The sequence below is a fragment of the Camelus dromedarius genome, chromosome 2 (assembly GCF_036321535.1).
Source record: "Camelus dromedarius isolate mCamDro1 chromosome 2, mCamDro1.pat, whole genome shotgun sequence".
Taxonomy (NCBI): Eukaryota; Metazoa; Chordata; class Mammalia; order Artiodactyla; family Camelidae; genus Camelus; species Camelus dromedarius.
Window position 1 is genome coordinate 6,426,650 of NC_087437.1, and position 18,423 is coordinate 6,445,072.

General features: G+C 36.9%; 1 protein-coding gene across 7 annotated transcripts in view; it reads right to left on the reverse strand.

The window, feature by feature from the left end:
- TBC1D5 (TBC1 domain family member 5) overlaps positions 1-18,423 on the reverse strand; it is a 498,316-nt gene that overhangs the window by 474,602 nt on the left and 5,291 nt on the right. The gene's annotated exons all lie outside the window — the stretch shown is intronic.

An 18,423-nucleotide genomic window follows, 5' to 3' on the forward strand; every position in this document is an offset into this window, starting at 1 on the left:
GGTACAATTTGTAAACAGTTTAGTGTTAACAATGGATTATTACTGGACTTCTCAACTCCCTTTTTCTGTAATCATAAACTCAAATTCCTTAAGTAGAGCTAGTCTAACTCACCACCCATAAAATATTTCAGGAAATGAAACACTTCTAGAGCAGAGGGAACATTTATTATTTGTTTTTATTCTGTTAATAAACAATATTTCTTAATCACTGAATTAGTTTGTACTGTATCTTCACAGAAAAATATTAGACAATAATCCTCAACTAAAGCAAAAGATCAGTTTAAGATGACAGACTCTGAAAGGGTGAGATCTGTAAAGAAACAGGGGCCTGACATTAATAAGAAATATATACTGAGCAACTATGCACTGCCTGGCATTTTATGTAAATCACTTCATTTTTCCTAAAACCCTACCAAGCAATTTCACAGTGAGGAGATGGAAACCCAAAAAGGTTACATAATTAATTGCTCTAGCAAAGAGGAGAAGCAAAATTTGAGTTCAGTCTTGTCTGGCTCTAGTGTCTTTGCCCTGCCCTCTCTGGAATAATATTCCCTGTGGGTGATTTCAAGCCACTACCAAAAAGAAAAGGCAAAAACAACATGACATCTCTAGTTAGGGTTTTTTTTTTTTATAGCCTTCTTTTTCTTTTTAATGGAGGTACTGGGTATTGAACCTAAGCATGGGCTCTACCACTGAGCCATACCCACCACCCCTAGTATTTTAAATTGTATTTATCAAACTTTCACACATTTTAACATAAGTAATACTTTTTGAATGAATATAAAGAGAGCTTTACTTAGCATCTACAACGTGTCAAGCTCTGCAAATAAAGATTACAAAAAGGACCTACCTCAAAAAGTGTGTAAGTAATAAACATTTCTCCAAGAAGTGTGTAACTAATAAACATTTCTCACTGATACAAAAGTCCTAAAATGAGATCAGCATCACCAAGCCACCAACCAGCCCACTCCCAAACCTTTGTACATGACTTATCATCACATGCTGACAGACAAGCCTTGTCAGATCTTGGTTAATTATTCCTCCTAGTTGTCTGATTAATGTCTGAAAACTTGGTGAAATCTGAATTATTATCCCAGGCCACGTGTACAAATTTTGACATTTCCTTCCTAGCAATCCCCGAAATCCTCCATATTACTTCTTTTTTAAAAATGCTCACTCCACTGAAGGAATACATGTCACATCACAACTCAGTACACATATACACGTTATAGAACTAAAACAAAATGTGCTGATCACCACATTTATGCTGTGCACAATGTACTGGATATTTCCTCATTTTTTTAAATGCTGGAAGCAACCCACCAAAGTGACCTCACAAAGCATTAACGTGCAGTCTGAACATCACTTTAGAACCCAACACCATTCAGTAAGTGCCCATGCGACATGAGTGCTTTTCCTCCCTCTTCCTCTGCATAATGAAGGAGGAAAAAGTTAATGAGAAAAATAAAAGGAAGGGAAAAGAAAAGGCACCTTATGCCCCCAAAGGTTTTCCCTAAAGTATGACGGCTCATAGCGGTTATTTTTATTAGATACTTTTATTATTATGGTAAAACACAGTAATTTTAATTTTAATAAAAATTAAATTAAAATGTACTATTTCTAACCATTTTAATTGTAAAATTCAGTAGCATTAAGTACTTTCACAATGCTGTGCCACCATCACCTGTATTCATTTTCAGAACTTCTTCACCACCCCAAACAGAAACTCCGTACCATTTAAAATAATAACTCTCCATCACCCCTCCCTATTAGCCCTGATAACCTGTAATTGATTTTTATAATAACGTTTTATAAACATATACAAAACTGACAATAAAATAATGAATCCCTATACATACATAACCAAACTCAACAAATTCTCCAATTTTACTGTATTTATTCATCTGTCTCAAACTTCCTATAATTTTATCCCAACTTACTGAAACAATATAAAAACTACAGACTCCATTTTTACATAAACACAATGCCATCAGAACAAACAATATTAACAATAATCCCTTGTTATCATCAAATATGACAATTTCATAAATATAATCAACTTAATTATGAAAAACATTTTTCACCAAATTTCACTGATCTTCTCAATACAGCAATGATTGCTGAATAATTTTCTGTGTAACTATTTCATAAAAGATAATATTTTAGACCAAAAATACTACAGTGTTTCAACTGAAAGCTTTCTGCAGAATTCTACAGTAGCGACCCACATTGTTAAGTCAGTAAGGACAGACTACACTGTTTTCCACTACAAATCTAGAATATGACTTAGTATGTCAAAAATTGAATGTTTTCTCAGCAAAACACGACAAAAGTAACCTAGTAAACTCTGATAGCATTACTTGTTTTTTATAAGCAATCATTAGTAGCTAGAAAATCCTATTTTTAAAAATAGACTACTGGATGAACTTAAAACCAGATTTTAATCAATCAGTGTTCTTAATAGTTTTGTAGAATGTAAAGATATGACTGTACCTAAAAATCTCTTTGATTCTGCAAAAGAGTCAAACTAGAGTACTGAAGAATTATATGAATAAATACTAACTTACAGGTTATACTAGTAATTTTTATTCTGATGAGGAATGACTTTGATTCACAAAGAGTTTGATATCATGAAATAACTCATGTTTGCAATATAAAAGATTAGAAGAGATAAGAGACAAAATAGGGGCTCATTCAAATTTAACCTATAATTTTTCACATAGTACAACCACTAGTTAAAAAGAAATCACCAGCTGGTGGAATATAAACAACCAAAGCTCAAAATATGAAAAACAAAGTCAAATGTAAACAACAAGAAAAAAAAAAACTGTCTACAGGAATTTCATACAGTATCTTTTCTAATCCTACGTATTTTTACTAATGCAAAATATATCAGCTTAGAAAGTATAATCTTAACGTTCTTTAAAGTCTGTGATTATAAGGAATTACCTCCAAGATCAAAAGCAGCACTAACGTGATCTAACTGCACCAAAATTTGCTGCTACTCAATTCCTGTATCACATGAGTGTCTCAAGTAAATCAAGAAAATTAAAACATTTAAGATGTTTAAGAGGAAGCATTTGTGCATGTGTCTATTTAGATAAAGTTGTGTCATTATCTCTACTCAAACATTTTCAAAGTATTTGATTGGAAGTTCTAGAACTTCAATGAAAGACAAAGAAGTTCCTAATTTGTTTTTAGTCTTTGTCTCTGTAACCTGAATAAATTCAAACGCTACAAATATATCTCTATTACCAATAATCTAAAAATGATGTCATGTTCCAAAAATAAAAATCTCCGAACTGCCTTCATTAAAATTTTTTAAAATTTTGCCATAATAAGAAATATGGTTGAAAATGCAATCAGATAATATATTCTACACAGTTATCACTACTCAATGAGGGGTAACTGAATAAAGAACAAAAAAACTAGAAAAGAACGTGCAAGGTGAACTAGTAATTCCACATTATAAAAGGTTGTATTTCACGTCTTGACTATAAACAAGCAGCAGCAGAGAAAGGAAAATTTAGATCTAAATATTTTATAGAAGTTAGATTTCTCAATTCAAATAGCAATAATTAGGATGCTCTGACAGCTCTTACTCTAAATTATTGGAGACCAATGAATTTAACTTCTGAAAACTAAACCATAGTTTTAAGCACATACTTTATAACCATTTTTTGTATCAAATTCCTAAAATATTCAGGTTTACCATAAATTAACCGTCGCCATGAATTTTAACCATGGGGGAGAGAGAGACAGATACAGATATAGATTGTGTGTGTGTGTGTGTGTGTGTGTGTTGTTGTTGTTGTGGCTGGAAGTCTTTTTAACTTTATAAATAAAGTCACTGATCGCATCTTTCCTCCTTACCCACCATGAAGAATGGGAAGCCACCTAACCTGCAGGCAGCTTACACAGCTGATGTGATGCAAAATTAACCATCAACTCAACAGGTGAAGCCACATGCTGACAATTTCTTAACTTCAAAAAAATGTATCATTGTTTTCAGTGTCCATGACTCTTCAACATTAAAAGTATGATCAACTTTTTTTGTCATTTGTAAACAATTTCAAATTCTCTGCCAGATTCAATTCACTGTTCTGTCACTCAATAGTAACAATGATCCAGGCTGTACTCAGGGCTTTTTATAAACATTATTCCCCATGACAGACCTGCAAGGCAGCCTTATCCCCATTTTACAGATAAGAAAACTAAGTGTCAGAGGGTTAAGTCACAGGACCAAGACTGAATTACTAAATGGTAGAGCCAGATTCTAATCCAGGTCCATCTAACTAACTTTAAGGTCTATTTGTTCTTCCTACTATTCCAGACTCTTATTTATACTAACCTTGTTCATGGGTTAAAAACCATCCTCCACTATTTTTTTCCCCAGAAATCTGCATTTGGGACAGGAGATGAGAATAAAGTCATTTCCAGAAGTTATTTTTGCAAACACTAAGGTACAATTTTTTCCAAATTCTTCTTGTCTTAACCTTTAATATATAAAACTGTGAATATTAAAAATTTTATTATTGATTGAGCAAGACTCAAAGTATCCATTAATCACTGCAAAAGGTTTCCAGCAACAACACTGAAGATTCTTAACAGAGCAAAGATCCAAAAGTTGGAGTATTATACTGGTAAAAATATTGCAAAACAGTATCTCTGTTTAAGTATAAATATAATAATTTTCTAAGGTCAAAATAACTATGTGAAGCTCAGAACTGCTTAGTTCTATTAGCATCTTTCATTCTAAATGTCAGGACCAATCAGAAAATATATCTATCCATGTTTTCTTTAAAATCAGAGAGTAATATTTTACAATTCTGTCTGACAATGTCTTTATTTCACCCTTATTCTTGAAATGCATTTCTACTGGGCACAGAGTACTAAGCTGGCCATTTTTTTCCCAGCATCATGAGATACCATCCCACTGTTTTCTGACTTCCATTTCTCCTCCTAAGCTGTCAGTGTAACTGCCACAACTACTTTAAAAGTAATCTGCTTTTTGTTCACTGCCAATTTTTAAGATACTCTCTTTGTTGGTGGTACTCTCCATGTCACTATGGTATGTCTAAATGTATATTTCCTTTTAGCCATTCTGCTTGTATTTCTCAGAACTTAATCAATTTGTGGACTGCTGTTTTTCACCAGTTCTGAAAAATCCTCAGCTAGGTTATCTTCAAACATTGCCTCCTCTCCCATTATTTCTCCCTTTCACAATTAGAAAACTGATGAAATACTATTAGACCTTCTAATTCTATGTTCTATAAATCTCAGTCCCTTTCTTTTTATACATTTCTCTGTCTTTCATGCTACATTCTGAATAATTTCTCTCCTATGTCCTATGCATTAATTCTCTTTAGTTGTATTTAATCTATCATCAACCACACTAAGTTTTTCATTAGTATTTTTTGTTTCTAGAAGTTTTGTTCAGATCTTTTTCAAATCTGCCAAATTTCTCACTCCTTGCAGATATTTTCCATCTTTTTGTAAATATAATGTTGTTTTATAATTGCTGTCTGGTAATTCCAAAATCTGAGGTTTCTGTGGACCTACTTCAGTCAGTTGTTTCTGCTGTTTTTCACTTATGGTGACTTATTTCCGTCTGTGTTTGGTTATATTTTATTGTAAGCTAATTCTTTGGGAAATTATTTGTAGGAATTCCCTAGGACCTATGATAAAAACATATTCTACCTGAGAGGACTTTTATTTGCTTCTCCAAGGTACCTAGAACCACTTTAAATTCACAACTTGAGGCAAGGTTTGTACCACCCAGGCAACACTGAACATGACCTGCAAATCAGGAACAGGGAAGACCTATGGTTATGACTCCTTAAGAACAGGTTTTTTTTTCAGGTCCGAGGCAGCTGTTCTTGAAGATTCCTGAGAGCACGAGGATGGTAAGGATTTTAATCCAGGTTTAAGCACTGTCTGTGGACGCTCTTTGGAGTCCCAGTTTTTATAGGTTAAGGATTTCCTATCAGACTCCTCTCCTTGGGCCTATCTTAGCTTTAATTTCTTTATGCTGTGCTTTCTGAGCCCTTCAAAACCAAAGTAAAAGTTTCCTAGAACGTGGCAAATGTCCTCAGAGGAAAAGCAGTTTTAATATTCTGCTTACTTTGCTGAATTCCTACCTTCATGTAGATTTTGGCCTGGTAATTTCTTACCGTCATGTTAGCACTTAAGAAAAAAACTTTTTTTTTCTAGAATTTCTAATTCTTTTCAAGGAATTAACTTTCTCCCTACAACCTACCTGACCATAGTATCTTATTTTCAATTTTAAACCGTTTCATATTTTTATATTTAAGTCACTACCTCAACATAGTATTGGAAATTCTACTCACAGCAAGCAAGAAAAAGAAAACAAAAGAGATCCAAACTGAAAGAGAAGAGGTAAAATTGCTACTAGATGTAAATAACATAATACTATATACAGAAAACCCTTAAGACTCCACACAAAAACTACTAGAGCTGAGAAGCAAATTCAGCAAGGTAGCAGGGTACAAGATTAACACACAGAAATCTGCTGCACTAACAATAAAGTATCAGAAAATGAAAGTAAAAAACAATTTCTTTAAAAATTGCATCAAAAAAGAAAAAAAAAATCTTAGGAATAGACCTGACCAAGGAGGTGAAAGATTTGTATGCAGAGAACTATAAAATACTGATTAAGGAAATTAAAGATGATTTAAAGAAATGGAAAGATAGCCCACGGTCTTGAATTGGAGGAACTAATATTGTTAAAATGGCCATACTACCTAAAGTAATCTACAGATTTAATGCAATCCCTATCAAATTACCCAGGACATTTTTCAAAGAACTAGAACAAATAAACCTAAAATGAATATGGAATCACAAAAGAGCCAGAATTGCCAAAGCAATCCTGAAGAAAAAGGACAAAGCTGGAGGAATAATCCTCCCAGGCTTCAGGCAATATTAGAAAGCTACAGTAATTAAAACAGCATGGTATTGGCATAAAAACAGACATATGGATCAACAGAACAGAACAGAGAGCCCAGAAATGAACCCACACACTTACGGTCAATTACTCTTCAACAAAGGAGGCAAGAATATACAATCGAGAAAAGACAGTGTCTTTGACAAGTGGTGTTGGGAAAACTGGACAGCCGCATGTAAATCAACGAAATTAGAACACTCCCTCATCCCATACACAAAAATAAACTCAAAGTGGCTTAAAGACGTAAACATAAGACACCATAAACCTCCTAGGAGAGAACATAGGCAAAACATTCTCTGATATAAATCATAACAATGTCCTCCCAAGGCAGTCTACTGAGGTAGTAGAAACAAACACAAAAATAAACAAATGGGGCCTAATTAAACTGATAAGCCTTTGCACAGAAAAAAAAAATCATAAATAAAATGAAAACAACCCACAGAATGGGAGAAAATATTTGCAAATGATGTGACTGACTAGGGCTTACTTTCCAGAATATACAAACAGCTCATACAACTTAGTAACAACAACAACAAAAAACAATCCAAAAGTGGTCAGAAAACCTAAACAAACATTTCTCCAATAAAGACATACAAATGGCCACTAGGTACATGAAAAACAAAGTTCAATATCGCTAATTATCAGAGCAATGCAAATCAAAACTACAATGAGGTATCACCTCATACCAGTCAGAATGGCCATCATTCAAAAATCCACAAATGACAAATGCTGGAGAGGCTGTGGAGAAAGGGGAACCCTCCTACACTGCTGGTGGGAATGCAGTTTGGTGCAGCCACTATGGAAAAGTGTGGAAATTCCTCAAAAGACTAGGAATAGACTTATCGTATGACCCAGGAATCCCACTCCTGGGCTTATATCCAGAAGGAACCCTACTTCAGGATGACACCTGCACCCCAATGTTCATAGCAGCACTATTTACAATAGCCAAAACATGGAAACAGCCTAAATGTCCATCAACAGGTGACTGGATAAAGATGATGTGGTATATTTATACAATGGAATACTACTCAGCCAGAAAAACTGACAACACAACGCCATTTGCAGCAACATGGATGCTCCTGGAGAATGTCATTCTAAGTGAAGTAAGCCAGAAAGAGAAAGAAAAATACCTCATGAGATCACTTATATGTGGAATCTAAAAAACAAAAACAAAAACAAACAAAACAAAGCGTAAATACAAAACAGAAATAGACTCATAGACATAGAATACAAACTTGTGGTTGCCAAGGGGGTGGAGGGTGGGAAGGGATAGATGGGATTTCAAAATTGTAGAATAGATAAACAAGATTACACTGTATAGCACAGGGAAATATACACAAAATCTTATGGTAGCTCACAGAGAAAAAAATGTGACAATGAATATATATATGTTCGTGTATAACTGAAAAATTGTGCTGAACACTGGAATTTGACACAATACTGTAAAATGATTATAAATCAGTAAAAAATGTTTTAAAAAAAAAAGAAACTGTGGCATATATATGCAATGGAATACTACTCAGCCATAAAAAAGAATAAAATAATGCCACTGGCAGCAACATGGATGGATCTGGAGACTGTCATACTAAGTAATGTAAGCCAGAAAGAAAAATAACATATGATATTACTTCTATGTAGAATCTAAAAAAAGGACACAAATGAACTTATTTACAAAACACAGACTCACAAACATAGAAAACAAACTTACAGTTACCAAAAAGGAAAGGTTGGGGGAGCGATAAATTAGGAGTTTGGGATTAGCAGATACTAACTACTATATACGAAACAGATAAACAACAAGGTCATACTGTATAGCACAGGGAATGATACTTAATACTTTGCAATGGCCTATAATAAAAATATGAAAAGGAATATACATATGTATAAATGAATCACTATGCTGTACACCAGAAATTAACACAACATTGTAAATCAACTATACTTCAATTTAAAAAGAAAAATCACTAAAAGTTTCATTCTGTGAGAAAGTGTAACACTGACAACAAGGAACAATTTCTTTATTCACCTTGATTCTCTGGTACTGTCTAGGACAGAAACTTGCCAAATCCAAAACATCAATTCCATTATAAGAAATAGAGAAATTCTGAAATTAATTCCCAAAATATACATCTGTATAATTGCTAAGGAATTTATTGTTCTACTGATTTTTCCCCACCAACAATAAGTATAATGTACAAAAATTCTATATTTGAAACTAATGGAAAATTGACCAGAGTTATAAAAATATGACAAGGGAGAACTGAGTTCAAACTTGTTTTTGCCAAGACATAAAATTGTAAAGAAAAAGACTAATATACGGAAGTACATAAAAATGTAATTATTCTTCACAAGAATTGTTTAAATGAATAAGCAAAACTGAAAGAAATAATTAATCTATAGCATACAAAAAGCTTCTGGAGACCAATAAGAAAAAGAAAATAAAACACTCTCCCCAAAATGCACAAAGGGCTTAAGTAGGTATTAAAGAAGTTAAGAATAAAAGCACCCTATCAACTTTTGCCACAGGTTAACCAGGAGCAGTGATTTACACCTTCTGGTAGCAAGGTTATGGGCAAATGTTATTTACATCCTGCACTAAAAGTTGGGTTACAAATTAATATTATCTAGGCAGTTTGGCAACAAGTATCAAAATTTAAATTATACATACCCTCAGATATAATAATCTCACTTCTAGAAATAGAATAATAACATCAGTGCATGGGAACTTATGAAAGATAAAATTAAAAAAAAACACAAAAATGATTTAAAGAGTTGTATGCACAATTAAACCTTAAAAATTAAACTATATAAATAACAGAAAAGGAATATTGTTTAAGAAAAATGGGAACTGGAGTGACTTTTTTAAATTTCACTGTATATTGTACTTTTTTCTTAATTGATGATCTATTATCATGAGTCTTGGGAGGTGGAAAGTATAGACAAATTAACTCATCCAACAACTGTCATAGTTTTAGTTTTTGTTTGTTTCTTAGGTCTGTGTACTGGATTAAAAATGGTCACAAATTTTGGTCCCTTTCTCCACGAGGGAGATGGAGTTCAATTCTCCTCCCATTAAATCTGGGCTGACTGTCTACCTAAGCAGTAGAATACAGCAGAAGTAATCTTCATCGGTTTTAAGCCTAATCTTTAAGATTAGTGGCTGCTACCACCTCCTAACTCTTAGAATGCTTGTTCTTGGGACACTCACTCTCCGAGCTCACCAGTCATACCCAAGCCACGTGGAGGCCTCATGTAGGTGCTCTGATCAACAGCCCTAGTTTAGATCCCAAACAGCAGACAGCTCAACTTCTAGCCGTAAGAGTGAGCTGCCTTAGAAGTGGCAACTGTAACCTCCAATGAGCTGACACCAAGTGAAACAGAAGTAAACTACCCCACCAAGTCCTATACAAATAATAGAATCATTACTGCTATTGAAGCTAGTAAGTTTTGGAGTGGCAGCTAAGAACTGGAACAGCCTCTTTCTCTACTGCAGTATTTTCAGCACCTAGAACAGTACTTGCTGTGGGACATCTGCTTTTAAGAGGCACAGCACCAGGAATATGAATACAGATGATGTACACGGCCTTGGAGCCCATAGAGCAGTCAAAAGTGGGACACAGGATACTAGGTAAAAAGACAATTATAATAAATAATAAATGTCACGGAGTAGTACCAGCTATCTGGCCAAATAGGAAGGACACAAAGCAGCCCGAGTGGTTTAAGGAAACTTCCTGGACCATTTAAGCTGAGATCTCACAAGAGTCAGTAAGATCAAGAGAGAATATTTCAAGTTTAAAGTGAGCAAAATCATTAGCAGTTCCCAAAACTCAAAGATTCCAGTACTTTACAGTGAAATCACACAGTACAGGGGAGGCAGAAGGAGACACAAGACTGAGAAACAGCTAATGGAGAGTACTGTCAGCCCGCTGTATCAGCGGGTTCTCTGCATGTTCCATCCGTGGTTGCTTGAATCCGTGGATACTGTGTGCCGACTAGAAGGGACTTGCACATCTGCAGATTTTAGTATCTGCAGCAGGTCTCAGAACCAATCCCCTAGGGATACTGAGGGACAACTGTATTGAACGGTTTTAAGCCACAGCATAAGAGACTCAGACTAGAGCTTAGAAAGATCACTGGGCTACAGGGACAACAGTCAGAAAATCTTACAGAAACACAGGCAACAGACGATGATCTAGAGATCAAGAGATGACATACCAGAGTGGAAGCAGTGCAGATAAAGAGGCAATGGATTCAACGAGAGAATCCACAGGCTTGATGCCTTTATGTGAGGATTTGGGAAAAGGTAAAAAGTGTCTGCCAGGTTTCTGGCTAGAACAACTAGAGAGATGGTAGTACCACTCAGTGAGAGAGCAAACTTGGAAGGGGCATTGGTTTTGTAAGAGAAGATGGTAAATTCAGCTGCAGACATACTGAATGTGAGCTCTCTGTGGCCTGTGCAAAAGTGGAGTTAGCCCCGTAGGCGATCGGATCCCCAGGTCTAGAGCCCAGGGAAGAAATCAGGTTGGAGATCTGACAACAGACTCTTCAGACCCTCTCCTCCCTCTGCAACACTCATCTCTCACTATGTCCTCTGCAGTCCTCAACCACCTGGTTACAACTGTGCGATACTCTCACAATTTGTCTTCATAAAGTATCTCTCTCTCTCATTTGGGGGAGATGGTTCTAGTTTCTGAGGAAACCCAAGTTTAATTGTCTTGCAACACCCTTTGCATGGTGGGATGTGTGACGGCCACTTGTCGGGGCATTGTGTAGGTAGTTTTAGTGACAATAAGGAAGGGAGTTAGATGGACAGCTCAGGACTACTTCCCAGACTACTGCATCTGGATTCCTGGTCAAAGTAGAAAGAAGGCAGGGAAGCTACTGCATGAAAGAAAGAAAACAAGGTATATACCTGGAGACTAAACAGGCAGCCAGAAAATCATTAAAAGGACAAGATCAAAGAAGTTCAGAAAAACAATCAAAAATAGAAAGGGGGCCAGAGAAAGAAGAGCGGACCTATCAGGCACTTCCCTGCCCCTGCTTCTCCCGTTCCATCCTGCCTTGGCTGCCCCCTGATCTGCTCATCCCCTCCCAGTGGCCTCCATCACACCCCGTTTTGACAATCACAGGATCTGGGCTGGAGAACTCTAAGCACCACAGGAGGGCTGTAGCTTGAAAAGAAAACTCATCATAAGGAGTAGAAAATTACACCACCTGGCCAGAAAAAGAAAGCCATGATCCTTAATACTGCAGACAGGCCAACACATGTTAATGTCACACAGTTTGATCTCTCTGCAAAAATGGCTGGCATCTGATGGTTTGCTTATCTACCCGGAAGATGTAAGAGAATCAACTGAAAGCTGTTATAATGCACAGAATGAGAAAGTGACTGGTTACAAAATACACACAAAAAAATCAATTGCTCTTCTATTTACCAGCAATCGTCTGGTAGAAAAAATACACACACAAACACATGCCCACACACATACAAACACACAGGAAAATCCTATTCACAACAACAAAAAATAAAATACTGTGGGGCTGAATAGAAGACCAAATGATAAAGCTTCTCATATCTGTGGAGAAGGAAGTAGTATTGAGAAAACGAGCTAATCAAAAAGCTTAAAAATTTTTGTACCCTCTACTTCATGCTATACAACTGAATGTGTTCTGCAGTAACTGCAAACCCCAAATTTTAAACTATGAAAATACTTGAAGATATGTTAATAGCTGTATGACCATAAAGTAGAAAAGCCTGCAAGATAAATAAAGGAAGAGCAAGATTGAACTACATACAGTGTTAAAAACTGTAAGAAGACAGGAGAAGGGGGATGAGTCACATACACCCAAATAAAGCTATTAAAGGAGAAGATGATAATACCCAGTAGGTAGAGGGCCCCTCAAACAGCTTTGCTGTACTAAAGGATAGAGTGATACAACCTTTCTGGTGCACAATTTGGCCAAGTGTATCAAAACTGTGAAACACGGGCGTATTTTTGACCCGATTAATCCATTCGACAACTCTTCAAAAATAAATAATAATGCATAGGCACAAGGGGATGTTAGCTGCAACAGTGTCCAGTGCTATCACTGCTTGTCATAAAGACTGAGAGGAATCTAGGGGTCCAAGAATGGAGGGCTACTTATGGTCCATTCATCCAACGATACGGTATGGAGTGACCAAAAAGTATGTGGAAGAGTAGCAACAGTAGTAACATAAAATATTAAGTGAAAAACAAATGCAAGGAACAAAATAGTATGAATCACTTTGACTTAAAAAATAGTTTTATCTACACATATGCATGTTTATCGCTGTATATCTATTATATACACACACAGCACAGGATTAAGAAAATTAAAATTAACTCAAAATTAGTTAAGAGAAATGGAGACTGGAGAAGGGAGACAATTTATCCCAAGCCTCCCCACACCATACACATCTACCTATCAATGAGCACTTGTACTATTAAGACTCTTGGATTTCATGAAGAAAAAGAAGCATAGTTCCATGAATACAGTGGCCAAAACCAGAAATAGTGGTACCATCTACCCACCTCCTATCAATGCACTTTTGCCCTCACCCTCCAAACTCTACCACGGATCCAGGGCGATCAACCCACTATCTCACCCCAAGATGGCAAGAGATACAATGCAATGTTAGTACCTCCTCCTGGACTCCTGCAGGGTACCTGCTAGCACAGCTCTAATGGCAGCATTCTGGGAAACTCTCAAGGGGTTGACTCTGATCCCCCCTACATATCAGCACACAGAATGCATGTCTCTGCAGCCAGAGCCTGTGGCCTGGGCTCCGTCTTCCTGCAGTGCTGTATCACCTCAACTCCATCAGAAGGTGGTATCAGACATGGGAGCTTACTTCTCAATCATCTGATTATTCTGAAGATCCACTATTCATAAGTGGAGACCTAATTACTTTTGCTTCAACCTTTTCATCTTACTTAGGGACAAAATGTTTAGTAACACTAAAACATAAAACATTCCCAGTAACCCGCATCTGTTACTTGGCTTTCTAAACTAGCAGTTGCACTACAAATCTGACTATTTTCAGCCTCACTCAAAGCAAGATGATCCTGAAGAGAACTTTAAAAATATCCAATAGTCAAGGTAATTATTTTGATCATTTTTATAAAATTTCCACAATAGGCATATTTTTTGTAGTAAGGAAAAACATTTTTTTCCCTAACAGCCAGCTAGATTATCATTTTGTGATTATTTGACCTAAGATATTCACACAAAGCAGCATTTTCTTTACAGAGCTATACCACAACTAGCTTGTTATCAGTAACATATACAACTAAATCCAATCCATTTTAAAAAGTAAATTAGTCTTCTAAATGTAGATTTCATGACCCATAAAAAGCTCAAGATAAGCATTCTTGTCAATACAAATTTACGGAAAATTTACAATCATCCGTAATGCCTATTTCATATCCCTTTTGTTTCAAGAAAGTAATCCAGTAACCACCTTTCCCAGGCAACTGAGATAAGAAAAATAATAAATCTCCAATTTCTCATTGAGTCAGCCACAGATGCCAATGAGAACAACGACTGTATGATACTATGTTTAGATGTTTTTCATCCAAACTAATGGACATTTAATGAGCACCTACTGCATGCCAGGCCTATACCAGATGCTAAAGACACAAAATGCTAACACACATACCCCGTACTACAGTTATATGTCTAGTCAAGGCACAGGCATTATGAATATAAATATTTTAAAACACACACACACACGACCCGAATCCCTCACCTCCAACTCCAAAAATCCCAAAATCCCTAAAAACTAAAATTTATTTTCTAAAGTGTCACCCTAACATGGCCTAACTAGTGTGAGGCTTTTTATAGTCTTTTTCATTCTGCTTAGTGTGAGTACGTATAATTTCGCTGAGAAAATTGCTGTGCATGACTATGGGGTGAATCCTCCTATCCACAGGAGGTTTCATGATACACAGCATATGCACCATATTAATTTTCTAAATTCCACAAACACTTCACTTCTGAGACATATGCCACCATGGTTTTCGGATAAGGGGCTAGAGACCAGGTTTAGAGGATGCAAAGAAAGATGGACTATTTCACGGAGCAAATGAGTCAGGTGAAGAAGGTACAAGCTATAGTCAAAGAAGCCTTCAGAAAAAGGTGATCTTGTTCTGGATTTCATAACACTATGACTGAAAATTTTAAACTAATTCTTTCACATCACCACCAAAGATATCTTTCTTTTATTTCTACAGCCTTGCTTTCTTGTTTTGAAAGATCTAAGCTGCCAAACCATATTGAGTCAGATTTAATTCTCCAAAAGGATAAGAGCATTATTATACAATTCTGTCTTTTCATCCAAAAAGCACAAACTTTCTGTTTTCTTGGCTCGTATAGCCTTATACTAAATAAATGAGTAGTTTCCAGTTAAGTTCATTCAAATATAGTCAGCCTTGATCACATGGAGATGACCAACTACAGTGTAGGTTATCCACAGTAGAACGTAATATCCAACACATACATGATAGTATTAACTACCTGCCAGAGACTAAGTACTTTATGTATATATATATAGTCGGCCCTCCATATTCTTGGGTTCTGCGTCCACAGATGTGATCAATCACAAATCAAAAATATTCAGGGAAAAAATAAAATTGCAGAAAGTCCAAAAAAGCAAAACTTGAATTTGCCAGGCTCTGGCAATCATTCACATAAGACTTACATTGTATTAGGTATTATCAGTACTCTACAGATGATTTAAAGTGTACAGGAGGAGATGTGTGTTATATGCAAATACTATGCCATTTTATATAAAGGACTTGAACATCAATAGATTTTGCTACCCATTGGGGGCCTGGAACCAATCCCCTGCTGGTACCAAGGAACAACTGTATCTGTACATGTGTGTTACACATATGTATATAGCATGTACATACATAATATGTACCCCATAGGTATAACATAGGTATATTATGTTTATGTGTACATATATACATATACACACACATATACTCATTTAATCCTCAAAACAACTTTGTGGGAGGTATTTTATCTATTATTATTATTATTATCCTCATTTTAAAGATGAGAAAAGTGAGGCACTGTGAGGCTAAGTACCTGGCCAGCATGGCATTATGACAGACATCACAACAGAGAATGAGCTTTGAGAAAACATAACAGACTTGCTGTTATACTGACTTCCTTCCCAAACTCACTATTAGCCCAGTTAATAGAAAATTAATGCCACTGGAATCAGCCACAGGCCCTCTCCCTCAACACTCTCCCTCTCCCATCTCCTTCCTCTCCCACAACTGCCCCCAGTGACAACCTCTCATTTCTGAAGTTCTAGTACACACACTGTATATTACTGCCATTCTAATGATCTGTCTGTGTTAAGAGAAATGTCTTAGAACAGGGGTACAAGCACCATTTCTCAGTCTAGTGCTGAATGGGACAAAGTTTTCAGTGGTCTGAGACAGAAAGGGGGTGGGGGAAATATGACATTTTTTAACGGAACACAAATTATTCAACTCAAAATACCATTCTTTATTCTAAAGTTGTCATTCTTACCTTCTGAGTGTTAAACATGATAATGATGAACAATGCTTAGTTTCTTATTGTCCTTACCGGCCAAGTAAAAAGGCAGGGACCCAGTCAATCCCCCTCAAAATCCTACATGTTAGAATAATAAACACAGAATAAGTCTACCACACACGCATGGGGGCGGGGAGGTGGAGACAGGCATAGGCAGGAAATAAAGGACTGAAAACTAGCAGGTTCAAAAGTAAACAGATACTAACATACTATGTGCACATTTAACAGTGACATGTAATCTTAGAGACCAATCCAGCAAACAAAATAAAGCAATGCAAATCCCTATCTTTTTCAGAAAAGATTACAAGCACTGAGGCAGTGGGATAAAATAGGGAAAATTTAAAAAAAATAAAAAAAGAATTACAAATTTGAATTTTAAAATGAAAGCCAAGCTCATAATTTTTAACAATAAGAAGAAGAGGATTTAAACAGAATCATTAATTTACCTTCTTCTAAAAAGGCAGTAAAGAGAAGACTGTTAAAAGCATGTACTCTAGAGGCAGCCCGCCAGAATCTCAGCTCTGGGCTGGCATGTGACTTTTACCCTCTGTTTCAGTTCCTTCAAAGTTGTGGTGAGGATTAAATGAGTTAAGAGACATAAAGTGCTTCGAACAGCATCTGGCACTTAGTAAGTGCTTCAAAAGTACTATCATACATGAACCCACCCACAAGTGGGATGGCACAAGCCCCAGGACCCGGACTCACCCATCGGTGGGGGGCCCCAGCCCTACACATAAGCAAGCCAACATCAGCTTCAGAACACCTAGAACCCCACAGCCAGCTATGTCAGGAATGGCCCGACCTCTACCTGAGGGCAGACACCAGCTCCAGGACCCTCAAGGCCCAGCAATCAGAGAACCTGGGACGTGGCTCCATCCACCAGCAGGCCAGCATTAGTCCCAGGAGCCTCTGGGCCCAACTCTACCCATCTGCAGGCTGACCCAAGTTCCAACAAACCTTGGACCCCCGAGGCAGCCATCCTGCAATGTAGCCTCACTCACCAGTGGGCGAACAGCAGCTCTGGAGCACCTCAGACCCCACAGCTAGCCGTATTAGGAACCAGCCCCACCCAGCAGCAAGCCAACTCAGGATCTAGGACGTCCGGACCCACATCCACCCCAGAACCCAGCTCCACCCACCAGGGAATTAGCACTAGCCCTGGGACCCCCCCCCCAGGACCCCATAGCCAGCCACCTCATGAACCAGCCCCACCAACAAGTCTAGAGGCCAGCCATGCCTATCAGACCACCAAGGCAGCCCACCAGAACAGAAGAACCCACCCAGCCCAAAGCATATAGCTCTGGTGACTAAAGGGGAGGGCACTGCTGGGACACAAAGCATGTCTCCTACAAAGGGCCACTTCTCCAAGTTCAGGAAATGTAACCAACCTACCGGATACATAGAAATAAAAATAGCAAATTAGGCAAAATAAGGTGACAGTAGAATATGTTCTAAATAAAGGACGAAAATAAAACTTCAGAAAAACTAAGTGAAATGAAGATAAGTAATCGACCCAATAAAGAGTTCAAAGTAATGATCATAAAAATGATCAAATACCTTGGGAGAAGACTGCATGAACAGAATGAGAAGTTAGAATTTTTTAACAAAGAGTTGCAAAATACAAAGAACCCAAGAGTGAGCCAGAAAGAAATAGAAAATAACAAACTAATTACCAGTAATGAACTTGAATCAGTAATCACAAAATTCCCAACAAACAGAAGTCCAGGACCAGGTGAATTCTACTAAAAGTTTAGGGACAAGTTAACATCTGTCCTTCTCAAACTATTCCAAAAATTGCAGAGGAAGGAATGCTTCCGAACTCATTCCACAAGGCCAGCATCACCCTAATATCAAAACTAGATAAA